General features: G+C 40.5%; 1 long non-coding RNA gene across 2 annotated transcripts; it reads right to left on the bottom strand.

The window, feature by feature from the left end:
• On the bottom strand, positions 1-14,720 carry LOC143301408 (uncharacterized). Of its 2 annotated transcripts, XR_013057777.1 has the most exons (4): positions 14,561-14,720; positions 8,911-9,015; positions 6,579-6,652; positions 1-1,348 (listed from the first exon to the last, which is right to left on the bottom strand). It is a non-coding gene; the product is annotated as an uncharacterized LOC143301408 (long non-coding RNA). The 2 variants fall into 2 exon arrangements; XR_013057776.1 differs by lacking the exon at positions 14,561-14,720 and having other exon boundaries at positions 8,911-9,173.
• Positions 14,721-15,370: the final 650 nt, after the last annotated feature.

Genomic DNA, 15,370 nt, shown 5'->3' with positions numbered 1-15,370 from the left:
CCCTTTCACCCCCGCATGTGTTTTTAACACGTTTTGTCTTGCTTGTCTGTGTCTTACTGTTTCGAATAATAACTATGTATCTTAAGAATGCAAAAGTACGTTTTATCAATGAGCAAGTTGCAAATGTACTTACAAGTATCCATACCGACTATTGTGGCACGTTCTTGGTAGTGGTGGTAGGTTCAGAAGAAGCGCTTCAGAGATACTCTGAAAGTCTCTCTGAAAGCGTTTGATATCAACCCTGACTCCTGGGAGGAATCTGCAGTGGACCGTGACAAATGGCGTGCTGCTGTGCACAAAGGCGCCAAGTTGTGCGAGGCCAACAGGACTGCTGCAGCTGTTCAGAAGAGGCAGGCCAGAAAGTCACGGGCAAACAAGCTCCCTGACAATGGTATGCCTGTCTTTGTCTGCCCCAACTGTCAGCGAACATTTCGTGCGCAGATTGGACTATTCAGCCATCTGCGCATTCACAGATAGATTCATGAGCATCCTCCCCCCCACCCCACCACCACCCTCCCCCCATCCCCCAGCTGGATGACAATGATGGTCATCATCGATCTCGATGGACACACCACCAGGTAGGTATACACCTTGTACTTGGGTGATGAGGATGGCAGGAAGTGGATGCAATAATAATAATAATAATGATAATAATAATAATAATAATAATAATATTTATATAGTGCTGGATCTTGTGCAGAGACAAATCAAAGCGCTTTCGCACCAGTCATTCACACGCATGCATAACTCTAAAACTGTAGAAACTAAAGACAAGGAAGGGCAGGCAAGGGAGGCTATTTTGGGAAGAGGTGGGCAGACTTGAAAGAGCTGAGTGTGGAGACTTGACGAAGCGAAAGAGGAAGTTCATTCCAATCGCAAGGTCCAGAGACAGAGAAAGAACGGCTGCCAACAGTCGAGTGTTTGAATCTGGGTATGCGTAAACAGAGTGGATCAGAAGCCGATCATAGTGAGCGAGATGGAGTGTAGAGGTGAAGGCAGCCGCAGAGATAGGAAGGGGCAGTTTTGTGAATGCATCTATAACATAGAGTGCTGATCTTGTACTTTATTCGGTGTGAGACAGGGAGCCAGTGGAGATGTTGCAAAAGAGGAGTGATGTGCTCAGATCTTTTCTTTCTGAGGACGAGTCGGGCAGCAGAGTTTTGTATGCGCTGAAGTCTCTTTTGAAGCCTGGACCACGACCAGGGAGACTGATGTACCGGATGGTCTTCGGTGTACTGCTGGATGAAAAACTCTATGGGTCACAACCTCCCACAAGGACCAACTTGAAGGTGTTGCTCTTCCTCCCAACAGATTTCCAGCTTGCGTCCGTGGCTCCAGACTGGGGCTCCTGTACTGATCAAACACACACACACACACACACGCACGCACGCACGCACGCACGCACGAACGCGCGCGCACACACACACACACACACACACACACACAAGCCTTCAGCTTGTTGGGGATGATTCTGAAATGACGATGTTAACAATAATGATGGTATTACTAAGAACAACAGTAGGGATGATTTTAGTTTGATTATGGTTCTTTATAGATAAGATTCGATCTCTTAATTGTTTTTTGTTTGTTGTTTTTTTAAGTATCATACCAAAAAAAACACAAACCCACACAACAAAAAAACAAACAAAACAACCCATACATGATAAGGTGATTACTGTGACTGTGTGCTCTCGTACGCAAAAGAAATAAAGCATGATATAACCCACATTTACACACTGAGGAGAATAAATCGCATTTCCAGTTTAAGACAGATCAACAGATCATCATTTCTGTTCACACGAAGAAAAATTATCAAAACGATCAAAGTTAATTGTCATCATATCCACAGTCATGTTGTCTGTCCAGTATAGTTTCAGTTTCAGTTTCAGTAGCTCAAGGAGGCGTCACTGAGTTCGGACAAATCCATATACGCTACACCACATCTGCCAAGCAGATGCCTGACCAGCAGCGTAACCCAACGCGCTTAGTCAGGCCTTGAGAAAAAAAGAAAAAAGAAAGAAAATAAAGGGTGAATAAATAATAGATAAATACATAAAAGAGAACTACTACTACTAATAATAATATGTATAAGGCGCAAAAACTTGATGAAATCAACTATAAGCGTACATAAATAAATAAATAACTTTTTTTTAAAAAGGTAATAATAATAATAATAATTATAAAAATAGTATAACTTCTCGGAAAAGTAAAGAAGTAAATAAAAATGTTACCCACAATGTAGTATGACTCATAAAATGCCAAAAGGCACATAACCGTACAGTGATAAAAACAACAACAAAAGAAAGACAGGAAAGAAATTAAATATCCCAGAGCTTTTTTTTTTTTGTTGTTTTTTTCATATTTCCTCTTTTTCGCTTTCTTTTGCATAGATGTGTGTGTGTGTGTGTGTGTGTGTGTGTGTGTGTGTGTGTGTGTGTGTGTGGGTGTGTGTGTGTACTGACTGTTCAATACAGTTTTGAAAAAAAAAAGAAAAAAAAAAAGAACGAAGATCGACAAGTGCATTAATTTTTCGCTGTTGACAAGGGAAGCGGTAGCAAAGTCAAAGGGAAAGCACAGCGTTCTTATACCGCTCTAAATTCAAGCAGCGATAACGTCCCTTTGAATTTTTTAATCGCCGCTAGTAGTTGCAGTCACGAAGCATTTTCACAGTAAACCTGTACGTTTCAGCCTGTCGAAAGCTGAAAGAAGAAGAGACAGCTCAATCAAGCAGTCACACGCAAACTGGAATGGTCGAGATTTGCTGCAACTACAAGCAAATTAAGAGCTTTCCCCGATGCTGAGTGGGAACCGAAGCTCAGGCCCCTTCTTCAGTTTTTTCCCTTGGGGGAAATAAGTGAGCCCACAACTTGTCATTCAAAAGATTTGGACAGAGGTATGTATGTATGTAACTGTAACTTATGCGAGCACACCCCCCTTACCCACCTCCTCCCTTCTTCTTCTCTAGGCCATCACTCCACATAATAGATATCCAACAAATAGATCTGTGTGTGTGTGTGTGTGTGTGTGTGTGTGTGTGTGATAATGTGTGAGGGATGAGGTATGCGTGACAGCATAATGATGTGCATACGTATGTATGTATGTATGTATGTATGTATGTATATATATGTATGTGGAGTGATGGCCTAGAGGTAACGCGTCCACCTAGGAAGCGAGAGAATCTGAGCGCGCTGGTTCGAATCACGGCTCAGCCGCCGATATTTTCTCCCCCACCACTAGACCTTGAGTGGTGGTCTGGACGCTAGTCATTCGGATGAGACGATAAACCGAGGTCCCGTGTGCAGCATGCACTTAGCGCACGTAAAAGAACCCACGGCAACAAAAGGGTTGTTCCTGGCAAAATTCTGTAGAAAAATCCACTGCGATAGGAAAAACAAATAAAACTGCACTCAGGAAAAAATACTAAAAAATGGGTGTAGCGACGCGCTCTCCCTGGGGAGAGCAGCCCGAATTTCACAGAGAAATCTGTTGTGATAAAAAGAAATACAAATACAAATATATACATAGATAGAATCTAGGTAAATTTACATGTGTATATTTTATATCGAGCGATTGACATCGGAAAGAGAGCACCCTCTGGAGCCATCAGCACTGCAACCACTGGTTCCTGAGTTCTTTGGCTTGAGGACAACCAGGGACATTCCAGGATTTTTGCTCACAGCTCAAACATATAGAGCACAAAAAGAACAGGAATCCTCGAGGAGCCGATATACGTGTCTGAGGCAGTATCTATATATAGATATATATAGACAGATAGATATCTTGCTATCGCTTCAATTTCTATCAATGTATCTATCTATCTATCTATCTATTCCCGTCAGGAAACTTGAAGATAGTATCCTGGTGAAGGCTTGGACAGTAGAAGATCTCGTGGAAATTTTGTTTTTAGAAATTCCCCATGGAAAATTTGTTTTTACACTCTCTCTCTCCCCCTCTTTCTCTCTCTCCCCTTCTCTCTCCTTTTCTCTCTCTCTCCCTCCCCTTCTCTCTTTCTCTCTCTTTCTCCCTCTCTCTCCCTCTCTGTCTTTCTCTCTCTCTTTCTCTCTCTATCTCCTCTCTCTCTCTTTCTCTCTCTCTATATCCCCCTCTCTTTCTCTTTCTATGCCCCCCCTCTCTTTCTCTTTCTCTCTCTCTCTCCTTCTCTCTCTCTTTTTCTCTCTCCCCCCTCTCTCTCTCCCCTTTCTCTCTCTCTCTCTCCCCCTTCTCTCCTCCCTCTCTTTCTCTCTCCTTTCTCTCTCCTCCCCTCTCTCTCCCCCCTCTCTCTCTCTTTCACTCTCTCCCCCTCCCTCTCCCCCCTCTCCCCCTCCCTCTCCCCCCCTCTGTCTTTCTCTCTCCCCCCCTCTCTCTCTTTCTCTCTCTCTCTCTCCCCCCTCTCTCTTCCCCCCCTCTCTCTCTTTCTTTCACAGTACAAACAAACTTTGACTGGCCTAAAAAGAAAACACTGACATGAAAACAATGCCGCAGTCACGTGATGTGAAGGGGGAAAGGGGGGGGGGGGTGCGCAGAAAACAGCAGCAACCACTTGGTTCCTCAGGTCTTTGTTGCTCTCAGAACAATGCATCATCACTTTGCAAACAAAAAAAAAGATAGGACCATTTGCAAAAGGGAGAAAAAATAGAATGGCATGCTCAACACAGAAAGTAACAACAACAACAACAACAACAAAGACCCAAATTCACTCGGAACAAGTATTGTTCTAATGTCAAGTGTATATGCTTTAGTAACCTGACAATTAAGCATATATATATATATATATTTTTTTTTTTACTGTACCTTGATGAAGCCATATGTACACAAAAGTGTTTCTTCACAAGTGACTGAGAACGTTGATGTTTTTGACTTTTTGCATTCATTATCAGTTGTTTCGCTTCTCAGTTTAACGACTTCTCTTTTACGAAGTCCTTTAAGAAATTTCCTGTAATTGTATTTAGATTTTTTTTTTTTCAAATTTCACCCTCATTTCACACTCATTTGCCCAGTTTTCCCCAACCCTCCATTCATTCACATCTCCCATTTGCTGGAACGACGGGAACAGGTCAAGATCTTCCGCCTGAGGACTGGACACAACCGCCTGCTCCACCACATGCACACAAAATTTGGCATTGGACAGAGTGGAGAGTGCCCTTGTGGTGACGGACCAATGACAACCGACCACATCCTTCAAGACTGTACGATGCATGCAGCATCCAGGAGGAAGTACTGGCCAACACCGACAGCAGTGGAAGCCAAGCTGTACGGCACCCTGGAGGAGCTGCGACGGACGGCAGCCTTCATCGAGGACACCGGGCTGCTCATCTAACGGGAGGCGAACGAGGAAGAAGGAAGAAGAACTTAAAGGGAAGACGTTAAACTGAAGACTACAACATACGCGACCGTCTTTTGGAAGCACGTGGAACATGTAATCAATGATAAATGCAAACACATCACATCTTCCTTCCTGAATAAGACAATTGTAATTGTGGGAAATGATGCTCATTTTGACTCTGAAAAAAAGATGAGAAAAGACTTCATTTTTTTTTTACTCTGAAAAAAAGATGATAATAGACTTCATTTTGATCCTTTCAAACTTCTATTTCTGTGAATGAAAAGAGAGAGAGAGAGAGAGAGAGAGAGAGAGAGAGAGAGAGAGAACTCAATTCAATGTATATAGTAAGTTAATGAAAATAAATACGAAACAGAAATAGATCTATTGTTTTTGCTTATTTGAAGTTTATCAAATTCCACACACATTGGCGTTGTTATTGGGATATAATTGAAACTGAAGAAAATTAACAATAAACCATACTCCTGTCAAACAAACAAACAAACAAACAAAACAAAACAAAAACAAACAAACAAACAAACAAAAGAAAGAAAAAAAATCCGAGAGCAATTGATGGACAGTAATTAGAAATATTACGAGCCCCTCCGATATGTCGTGTACAGATTGTCTCCCATAGACCATGGAAAACCACAGAATGAAACAAATATGTTCTTTATGTCTTGTGCACTTTTAAGGGGGATAGCTCTCAAAGTTAATGGTAGACTTGTTCAACACATGCGGTGTGTTCCGGTAATGACACGTAATGATACGACATATTCTGCGAGATGGGTTATTTATTGTTCATGTTTGTTTCTCTCACCACTTTCATGACACAAATGTTGATATTCGAGTTGGAAAATGTCAACGCCATAAACTGAATCAACGAAAATGTGGTAATACAAGGGCATCCAGGAGTCATGACCTGGGTACGGCCCGGCCCCCTTAGAGTGTTAGGAGTTCAGGGCCGAAACACTTGACTGAGGGGGGCTTCTTCTCTGAAGACATTGTACTGTCCAGCTCTCCCTGGAGTTTCTTATCACTGTCAGAAATAGAACAGGGGCATACATAGACAGGGGTATCAGGTACTTAAATTATGATCATCTTCCAGAACTTCTCTCTCTCACTCTCCTCTCTCTCTCTATCTGTCACTCCCCCCCCCCTCTCTCTCTCTCTCTTTCTCCTCCTCCTCCCTCCCCCACCCCTCCATACTGATCTGAATGAAAACCACGCCATCAGTCAAGTGGAATAATTCAGGTACCTTGTGGTGGACCCAGCAGCAAGCACTGGTTCTTGGGGTCTTTGTCGGTCACTGTCAGAACGGTGTATCATCACCTGTAAGTAATACAGTCACTTGTAAGTAATACAGGTAGAAGAATAGAACTGAGGATAACCAGAGGCATTCTAGAAATTTGCTCTTAGCTGGAAAAAAAAAAGAGAAAGATATATATATATATATATATATATATGTGTGTGTGTGTGTGTGTGTGTGTGTGTGTGTACATGTATATGTATATATAGATATAGATATACTGATCAGGCCATCTGTCGAGTGAAATAAAGACACCTTGTGGAGTCAGCAGCAATCACTAGTTCTCGAGGATGTTGGGAATATATATATATATATATATATATATATATATATATAAAAATTTGTTATGAAACTCACTTATCAGGCCTGCTTTGTCAAAGTCCTGATGCTGGCGTGTATCCATTGAAAATTGAGCGGGTGGCCAGTGCTGAAAGGGCCCGGCCTGAGGCAGTGAACTAAAATTATCAAGGACTCTCTCTCTCTCGCTCGCTCGCTCGCTCGCTTACCCGCTCACACTTATTTTGTATGTGAATGTCTGCCCCTGTCTCTCTTTCGATTTCTCTGTTCATGTATGTAGTTCGGTGAGAATCATTCTATGGATTTTACCCCCGAAAACGGAGAGTATGCCAGCCTACTTGGCGGGGGTAAAAAACGGTCATACATGTAAAAGCCCACTCGTGTACATACACGTTAACGTGGGAGTTGCAGCCCACGAGCGAAGAAGTAGAATTATATGGGTTTATGTATCTGTGTAACTATATATGTATCGGTCTGTTCCCTTCAAGAAACCTGAAGAAATCATGTTTGCAAAAGCTTGGTCAATTAAAAAATCCCTGTGGGAAAATTTGTGTCAGTACTCTCTCCCTCCCTCCCTCCCTCCCTCTGTGTGTGTGTGTATGTGTGTGTGTGTCTCCCTCTGTCTCTCTTTGTTTCTCTCTCTTTGTCTCAATATGTGAAATGTGCTTTGACCAAAGTTAGACTTGGTGTATCAGATATTGCCTGCCATCGTTTAAGATACAGTGAAAGAAGAGCTGAGAAAGTGTTGTGTCGTTTATGCCACCAGTCAGAAGAAGATGAAATTCACTTTATGTTTTGTAGTCCTTGTTTACGTGACTTATGGTTGAAACATATCCAGCCTAAGTTTTATAATAACCCATGCCGCTTTAGATTCAATTTGCTTATGTCATCCAGAAATGAGTGTATTTTGCAATGTGGCGTTATACATTTACAATGCCTTAAAGCGACTGCGTAAAGCTATAACTTAGATTACAATATCAATATATATTGTCAAATACAATAAGCATCTGAAGTGAAAATGTTAAGCATTGTATTTTTGAAAAGTGTTTGTATGATTGATATAATTGTGACTTACCCCTTCAGTTAGGGGCTTAGGCCTAAATCTGAATAAACCATATCGTATTCGTATTCTCTCTTTGTCTCTCCTCCCTCTCTATTTCTTTCTCCTGCTGTTTAAACTGAATGCAATGGTTGAAATTGAATGATAGCCCTTCCAATGTGTCCACAGATTGTCCCCCTTTGACTGTTGAAAAGCATAGAATCAAACAAGTATTTTCTAAGTATCTCGTGCATTTTGATTTAAGAGGACAGTTCTAAAACTAAAATGGTGGACTTGTTTAACACATGCTCTGTTTTCCAGCTATGGCACGACATGATACGAAATATTCTGTGTTGTTTCTTGTTGATATTTTCTTTTCCCTCCACTTTCAGGACACAAATAATGATATTCCAGTGAAAAGTGGCATTGATTTAATCAGCTGAAACGTGCTAGAAATAAAACAGGGTCAAACACAGCCATGGATAACATATACTTCGATTATGAATATCTTCAAGGACTAGCCATCCTAGTATGGAATTTAACCGACCGTATCCAGTGGTTTAGACACCAGCATCAACACGAAGACTTGAACAGAGCCTGATACATGGGTTTTAAAACAAATTAATCTCAACACCTTTATTGTCATTTTATTACATACTCAACCATTCAAACAGTCCAACATCATGAAACAGACAGACTGGGGACATGCTTGTGTCTCACACACACACACACACACACACACACACACACACTCACACACACACACTTGTTGCTTTGATTCAGTTAATTCAACAGGACTGTTTATAGCACAGAATGTATATTTCGAACGCATATTCACAGCTCGAAAAAAAACCAACAGCAACAACAACAAAAACAAGCAGTTCATGACATCAAGAACCTAATCATTTTGACCCTTAGCAACACGCGTATAAAGAACATCCTGACCTGAAAACAATGCCATCAGTCAAGCGAAATAAAGATGCCTCATGGAGCCAGGAGCGACCGCTGCTTCCTGAGGGTCTTTGTCGCACTCAGAACAGTACATCCTCACTGGAAAACAATGAATGAATGAGTGAATGAATGAATGAATGAATTTTCTTTAATGAGGGAAGTGGAATAAGCAAGGGCATGGGTTTTTTTTTCATCCAGCCCTCAGGACAAAGAAATTCAACAAGCAAATAAACAAACAAGGAACCAAAAAAAAAAAATATATATATATATTAAAAAAAAAAGTAAAATAAAAATAAAAATACCCCCTCCTCCCACCCAAAACAACAACAAAAAACAAAACACACACACACACACACACACACACACACACACACACACACACACACAAGCAAAACAAAAACAAAACAAAAAAAACCCACCAATGAAGCCATCATTACCACTACAACTATCACTATTACCACTACTACTGCTAAGTAAAAAAAAAAAAATTATATATATATATATATATATATATATATATATATATATATATATATATATGAACATAGAGGAGCAGGTTTGGAGACCAGCAGAAACATTCTAGGTTTTTGTTCCCATCATAATCATAGAGGAAGGAAAAGGAAAAAATAATATATATATATTCACGTGGAGAGGAAGAGTGTCCTGTGCTCGAAGGTCTCTCTCTTGGCTGTGGGCGGGTATGTTGTGTAATAATTGTGTAGGGTGTGTGACGAGCCTGTGGATGTACAATTAATTTCCCAACTGGATGAATAAAGATGTATTGTATTGCATTGTCTTGTGTTCTTAGACAGTAAAGCGAATGGGTGGGGCCCAAGCTGAACAGGCTGTGAGGCAGTAAACTAAAATTCTCAAGGACACTCTCTCTCTCTCACTCACTGGTTCGCTTGCCAGCTCATACTTGCTCTGTATGTGTGTGTCTGCCTCTTTCTCTCTCTATTCTTATCTCTCTTTCGATTTCTCTGTTCATGGATGTAGCCATGTATCAATCATTCTGTGGGTCTGTGTATCTGTGTAACTATATATCTATTGGTATATTCCCTTCAGGAACCCCCACCCCCCAAACAAAAAAACAAAAAACAAACAAACACAAAAAAAAAACCTGTTCGCCTGTTAAAAAATCTCTGTGGGAAAGTTTGTGTTATTCTTTGTGTTACTCTCCGTATCTATGTTTCTGTCTGTCTGTCTGTCTCTCTATTTCTTTCTCCTGCCGTTTATATTGAGTGCAATGGATGGACTGATATTTGGAATGATAATAGCCCTTCCAATGTGTCCTACAGATTGTCCCCCTTTGACTGTTGAAAAGCACAGAATAACGCAAGAATTTTGAAGAGTGTGTGGTCCATTTTAAGGGGGACAGCTCTCAAACTAGTGGTTGGCGTGTTCAACACATGCTCTGTTTTCAAGCTACGACACGTAATGATACGAAATGTTCTACGACACGTGTTATTCCTTTCGCTCTCCACTTTCAAGACACAAATTTTTGATATACCATGGCGAGAGATATCATGGATGTAATAAATCAAAATGTGTTAGAAATAAAACAGGGATATACACAGACATGGTACTAGCATCAAGAATACACTCCAGGTATAGACATTCTGGAGTGGGAGCAGGCCTGAATCAGCGGAGTTTATAACAAAATGATCCCAACATCTTCACGGTCATTTCATTGCATGCTCATATAACCAGTCCATCAACTGAAAACAGAGAGACTTGTGGCATGCTTGTCAAAGATATTTGTTGTTTTCTCAGCTTGAAAAACAATTCGGGAATTGACAATGAAGAGAGGTGAAAATACGAGAGAAAAATAAATCTGCAATCTAACGCAAAAAACAACGACAACAACCAACAAAAAAAGAAAAGAATGAAAGTCCACAACAAAACATTAATTACCAGACTGATTTCAGATGCATATAGATATACAAAAAACAAAAAAATAAACAAAAATCAATACAATATATCAAACAAAAAACAAAACAAAAAAGGTAAGTAGGAACCTCACTCAACCAGCCTACAACAACACTAAAAAGTTACCAGACAGATTCCAGATCAATATGAAGCATAACCGGGCAAGATGGGACCTCCTTAATGTGGTGTTTGCGTCGCAGTTGCTGTTGTAATTGCTGCTTGTTTTGCTTGCTTGCATGAGCCACGCTCGCTTACATAATAAACACATGAATTTGAATGAGTTTGCAGATATTCTTATTCTGCACATTGCTCCTTCCGGCATAACAAGACAAGAGTCTTATAAGGTCAAACTTCCCAAAGATTTCACAACACTACACCTGATACACGAGTTTATAGCATCAAGAATGAAATGAATCTGACTTCAAGATGCGCACATAAAACGAACACACCGACCTGAAATCCACTCCATCAATCAAGCAGAACAAAGGCACATTCTGAAGACAGCAACAACAGCATGTTTCGGAGGTCTTTGTCACTCTCAGAACAGTGCATCATAACTTGATGCAATGAAAATAGAAGAGAAAGGCTTGAGAACTACGAGAGACATGATGATTTTTGTTCTCAACTTGAATATGAAGGAAAATTAAAGAAAAAAATTCTACGATGAGAGGAAGGGCGTCTTGAGCCCAAAGGTCTCTGAGACAGTAACCTTACTACACAATGACTCTCTGTCTCTGTCTGTCTGTCTGTCTGTCTCTCCCTCTCTCTCTCCCTGTGTCTGTCTGTCTCTCTCTCATTGCACAAACTTTAACTTGAACATGAAGGAAAATTAAAGAAAAGAATTCTACGATGAGAGAAAGGGCGTCTTGTATGGGTTTTGTTTCTTTGGGTTTTTTTCTGTTTTTTGTTGTTGCTGTTGTTTTTTGATGTGTGTTGCTTAATAAGGTCAAAATGATTTGGTTCTTGATGCCACAAACTTTGCTGTATTAGGGAGGTCCCAAAATGTGGTAATACAAGGGCATCCAGGAGTCATGACCTGGGTACGGCCCAGCCCTCTTAGAGTGTAAGGAGTTCAGGGCCGAAACACTTGACTGAGGGGGGCTTCTTCTCTGAAGACCTTGTACTGTCCGGCTCTCCCTGGAGTTTCTTATCACTGTCAGAAATAGATCAGGGGCATACATAGACAGGGGTATCAGGTACTCAAATTATGATCATCTTCCAGAACTTCTCTCTCTCACTCTCCTCTCTCTCTCTATCTGTCAATCTGCCCCCCTCTCTCTCTCTCTTTCTCCTCTTCCTCCCTCCCCCACCCCTCCATACTGATCTGAATGAAAACCACGCCATCAGTCAAGTGGAATAATTCAGGTATCTTGTGGTGGACCCAGCAGCAAGAACTGGTTCTTGGGGTCTTTGTCGGTCACTGTCAGAACGGTGTATCATCACCTGTAAGTAATACAGTCACTTGTAAGTAATAGAGGTAGAAGAATAGAACTGAGGATAACCAGAGGCATTCTAGAAATTTGCTCTCAGCTGGAAAAAAAAATATATATATATGTGTGTGTGTCTGTGTGTGTGTGTGTGTGTGTGTGTACATGTATATGTATATATAGATATACTGATCAGGCCATCTGTCGAGTGAAATAAAGACACCTTGTGGAGTCAGCAGCAATCACTAGTTCTGGAGGATGTTGGGAATATATATATATATAAATTTGTTATGAAACTCACTTATCAGGCCTGCTTTGTCAAAGTCCTGATGCTGGCGTGTATCCATTGAAAATTGAGCGGGTGGCCTGTGCTGAAAGGGCCCGGCCTGAGGCAGTAAACTAAAATTATCAAGGACTCTCTCTCTCTCGCTCGCTCGCTCGCTCGCTTACCCGCTCACACTTATTTTGTATGTGAATGTCTGCCCCTGTCTCTCTTTCGATTTCTCTCTTCATGTATGTAGTTCAGTGAGAATCATTCTATGGATTTTACCACCGAAAACGGAGAGTATGGCTGCCTACTTGGCGGGGGTAAAAAACGGTCATACATGTAAAAGCCCACTCGTGTACATACACGTTAACGTGGGAGTTGCAGCCCACGAACGAAGAAGAAGAAGTAGAATTATATGGGTTTATGTATCTGTGTAACTATATATGTATCGGTCTGTTCCCTTCAAGAAACCTGAAGAAATCATGTTTGTGAAAGCTTGGTCAGTTAAAAAATCCCTGTGGGAAAATTTGTGTCAGTACTCTCTCCCTCCCTCCCCCCCCTCTGTGTGTCTGTGTGTGTGTGTGTGTATGTGTGTGTGTGTGTGTGTGTGTGTCTGTGTGTGTGTGTGTGTGTCCCGCTGTCTCTCTTTGTCTCTCTCTCTCTCTTTGTCTCGATATGTGAAATGTGCTTTGACCAAAGTTAGACTTGGTGTATCAGATATTGCCTGCCATCGTTTAAGATACAGTGAAAGAAGAGCTGAGAAAGTGTTGTGTCGTTTATGCCACCAGTCAGAAGAAGATGAAATTCACTTTATGTTTTGTAGTCCTTGTTTACGTGACTTATGGTTGAAACATATCCAGCCTAAGTTTTATAATAACCCATGCCGCTTTAGATTCAATTTGCTTATGTCATCCAGAAATGAGTGTATTTTGCAATGTGGCGTTATACATTTACAATGCCTTAAAGCGATTGCGTATTGCTATAACTTAGATTACAATATCAACATATACTGTCAAATACAATAAGCATCTGAAGTGAAAATGTTAAGCATTGTATATTTGAAAAGTGTTTGTATGATTGATATAATTGTGACTTACCCCTTCAGTTAGGGGCTTAGGCCTAAATCTGAATAAACCATTTCGTATTCGTATTCTCTCTTTGTCTCTCCTCCCTCTCTATTTCTTTCTCCTGCTGTTTAAATTGAATGCAATGGATGGACTGATATTTGAAATGATAATAGCCCTTCCAATGTGTTCTACAGATTGTCCCCCTTTGACTGTTGAAAAGCATAGAATCAAACAAGTATTTTCTAAGTATCTCATGCATTTTGATTTAAGAGGACAGCTCTAAAAGTAAAATGGTGGACTTGCTTAACACATGCTCTGTTTTCCAGCTATGGCACGACATGATACGAAATATTCTGTGTTGTTTTTTATTGATATTTTCTTTTCCCTCCACTTTCAGGACATAAATATTGATATTCCAGTGAAAAGTAACATTGATTTAATCAGCTGAAACGTGCTAGAAATAAAACAGGGTCAAACACAGCCATGGATAACGTATACTTCCATTATGAATATCTTCAAGGACTAGCCATCCTAGTATGGAATTTAACCGACCGTATCCAGTGGTTTAGACACCAGCATCAACACGAAGACTTGAACAGAGCCTGATACATGGGTTTTAAAACAAATTAATCTCAACACCTTTATTGTCATTTTATTACATACTCAACCATTCAAACAGTCCAACATCATGAAACAGACAGACTGGGGACATGCTTGTGTCATACACACACACACACACACACACACACACACACGCACACACACACACCTGTTGCTTTGATTCAAATAATTCAATAGGACTGTTTATAGCACAGAATGTATACTTCGAACGCATATTCACAGCTCGAAAAAAAACAAAAACAACAGCAACAACAACAAAAACAAGCAGTTCATGACATCAAGAACCTAATCATTTTGACCCTTAGCAACACGCGTATAAAGAACATCCTGACCTGAAAACAATGCCATCAGTCAAGCGAAATAAAGATGCCTCATGGAGCCAGGAGCGACCGCTGCTTCCTGAGGGTCTTTGTCGCACTCAGAACAGTAGATCCTCACTGGAAAACAATGAATGAATGAGTGAATGAATGAATGAATGAATTTTCTTTAATGAGGGAAGTGGAATAAGCAAGAACATGGGTTTTTTTCATCCAGCCCTCAGGACAAAGAAAATCAAGAAGCAAACAAACAAAAAAGCAAAAAAAATAAAATAAAATAAATAAAATAAAATAAAGAAATAAAAAATAAAAATAACCCCCCTCCCCCAAAACAACAACAACAACAACAACAACAACACACACACACACACACACACACACACACACACACACACACACACCCCAAAAACCCCACAAAAACCACACCAATGAAGCTATCATTACCACTACTACTACTCCCAAGTAAATAAATAAATATATATATGAACATAGAGAAGCAGGTTTGGAGACCAGCAGAAACATTCTAGGTTTTTGTTCCCATCATAATCATAGAGGAAGGAAAAGGAAAAAATAATATATATATATTCACGTGGAGAGGAAGAGTGTCCTGTGCTTGAAGGTTTCTTTCTTGGCTGTGGGCGGGTATGTTGTGTAATAATTGTGTAGGGTGTGTGACGAGCCTGTGGATGTACAATTAATTTCCCAACTGGATGACTGAAGATGTATTGTACTGCATTGTGTTGTATTCTTAGACAGTAAAGCGAATGGGTGGGGCCCAAGCTGAACAGGCTCTGAGGCAGTAAACTAAAATTCTCAAGGACTACT

The sequence above is a fragment of the Babylonia areolata genome, chromosome 27 (genome assembly GCF_041734735.1).
Source record: "Babylonia areolata isolate BAREFJ2019XMU chromosome 27, ASM4173473v1, whole genome shotgun sequence".
In the NCBI taxonomy this organism is placed as follows: domain Eukaryota; kingdom Metazoa; phylum Mollusca; class Gastropoda; order Neogastropoda; family Buccinidae; genus Babylonia; species Babylonia areolata.
Note: the sequence above shows the minus strand (reverse complement) of the source record. Positions and strands in the feature narration are given on the sequence as shown.